The 2,171-nt window shown below is 40.9% G+C and overlaps 1 non-coding gene across 1 annotated transcript; it reads left to right on the top strand.

Annotated features, from left to right (window-relative positions):
• Nucleotides 1-468: 468 nt before the first annotated feature.
• Nucleotides 469-541, top strand: trnar-acg (transfer RNA arginine (anticodon ACG)). The gene has a single exon. It is a non-coding gene; the product is annotated as a tRNA-Arg (tRNA).
• Nucleotides 542-2,171: the final 1,630 nt, after the last annotated feature.

Genomic DNA, 2,171 nt, shown 5'->3' with positions numbered 1-2,171 from the left:
AATTAAGCCAAAGAGAGCCTGAGTCTTCTTCCCAGAAACAGACCCCAGTCAGCCGCCGCTATTCCTGGTTCAATTTTATCTTGTTTTAACTTATCAGGTCACTGTTGATTTGTCTATCTTTAGTGTCAACAGAGCTGAAAATAAATGATATTGTTTGAAATCATTGTTGTGGTCCAGGGGGATGTGGTGTTGTTGGGAGACGTTTGGCTGTGTATTAGTGATTTGGATTGATGGGAAAGTGTACCCCATGAACACCTCTGTCCCTAACCTTGCTGTAAATGTTTCAGATACGAAATTAATGGATATCCGTGTCCTTTTTTTGGAACAAAAACCTGCTTTGAGAAGTGGTGAAGATTGGACTGAAGCAGTGACAGTGATTATCTTTGTTGCTTGTTCAATTCGTGCACATCACTGCTATTAATCATGTCCGTGCTAACATCACGGCTCTTATACAGTGGTCTGTTCGTCGGGCCAGTGGCGCAATGGATAACGCGCTTGACTACGGATTAGGAGACTGTAGGTTCGAGTCCTACCTGGCTCGAGGGAACTGCAGGCATTTATTACGCTTTGAAAACTGATTTCTCTTCAGCCGAAATAAGGTGTGAGTTTTTAATCTGCAGGAATAAGAATGCCTTCATTAAATGTCCACGAGAAGCTGAGGGTCAATATTCCAGCGTCATCACAGGAAGGAAGCCGAATAGTCGCACACGTTGGTCGTGGGTACCTTTCCATTTTACAAAGCCACGGATCACATCACTGTTGCTCGAGGGAATGCTCGGCTTTGAGCATTTTTTTTTTGAAACTCCTTGGCCCATGCATTCAGAGAAGAATGAAGAGTTCAATGTCCAACTAATCTTTATAGAGAGTGAGTTCCAGAGTCTACCACCTGCAGACTGATAAAGTTTTCCGACAATCTATTCAAAGCTTTCTGCATCTTGTCTGAAATCTACCAACGCTGGTGATCTATCAAGAGCAACTGTTTCCTTCAATCTGTAATTCCATGCTCCTCATTATTTTGTACACGTCAATCATGTCTCCTCACAATCAGCTCTGCTCTGAGAAAAATAACTCCCGTTTTGCCGAGGCCAGACCACTCAAAACATTCTTATGCAGGAAATTCAGAGTGTAACGTCGCTGTTTGTTTTGGTGAGTGTGTAGTATGATTTACTTAGAATACTTTAGCTAGGTTGACTTCCAGTTTTTAAAACAGAGAGAAAATTATTCACAAAACTAAGGAATGAAACACAATGAACAGACTATAAAATACCCACAGATCTTAGCTATCTAAAGTAGACTTACATATGCTTTTCAAAACAATAAACAACAGTCCTGATAATTAAACCCCATAAACACAGAATACAAATGAAACTGATTGACAGGTCGATATTAGAGGTGCAGAAGATGAGAGACATTCACATCACTGGCACACTGAAAACCTTCGTGTAATTATGTGTGGCTGATACTTTGACAATGGTTAACAAAATGTTTAGGCTGTCAAATAAATTTTGAAATTCTTGTGTTCGCTGAAATTTCTTGCCTGTTTTGGGCAATTCAGTGAGTTGAGCAGTCCCACTTCTAACAGTCAGCACAAACTTTCAGAAAAAGTCACTCAATCCGGTAAACCGTCGTACTGCTCTTTTCGTCAACAATGTATAAAAATTCCCCGTAAATTTCGTTTTCACATCCCGTGGGGCTATTTGTCCGTGTTCAACGACATAGCCCAGGAAGGTGACTTTAGTTTTGGCAGATATACTTTCAGTTAGGTTTACAAATCTGTTTGACTTCCGTATTCGACCAAACAAGCCCGAGAAATTCTGTAAATATTCAATCCATGAGACTGAATGTCCCAAGCACACCACGCACCAAACTGTTGTGTATCCAGCAATTACCTTGTCCGTTCACCTCTGAAATACCAGTGATTTTTTTTGCACGAAAGGCATGACTTTAAATTTCTGCAGTCCAGTTGGCGTTACAAAATTGCCTTTGATCTTTCCGACAGTAACCTTTGAGGAAGTCCAACTTGGAAATGTAAGTTGCTCTTCCAATCTCTTCCACATAGTCCTCCAACTGCAGATGCGTAGATGCACCAGTCTTTCTAACACCATTGACTTTGTGATAGTCCACACATAACTTTTGGGTCTTACCTGACTTTGGCACCATGATGATGGGTG

The sequence above is a fragment of the Hemiscyllium ocellatum genome, chromosome 19 (assembly GCF_020745735.1).
Source record: "Hemiscyllium ocellatum isolate sHemOce1 chromosome 19, sHemOce1.pat.X.cur, whole genome shotgun sequence".
Taxonomy (NCBI): Eukaryota; Metazoa; Chordata; class Chondrichthyes; order Orectolobiformes; family Hemiscylliidae; genus Hemiscyllium; species Hemiscyllium ocellatum.
Note: the sequence above shows the minus strand (reverse complement) of the source record. Positions and strands in the feature narration are given on the sequence as shown.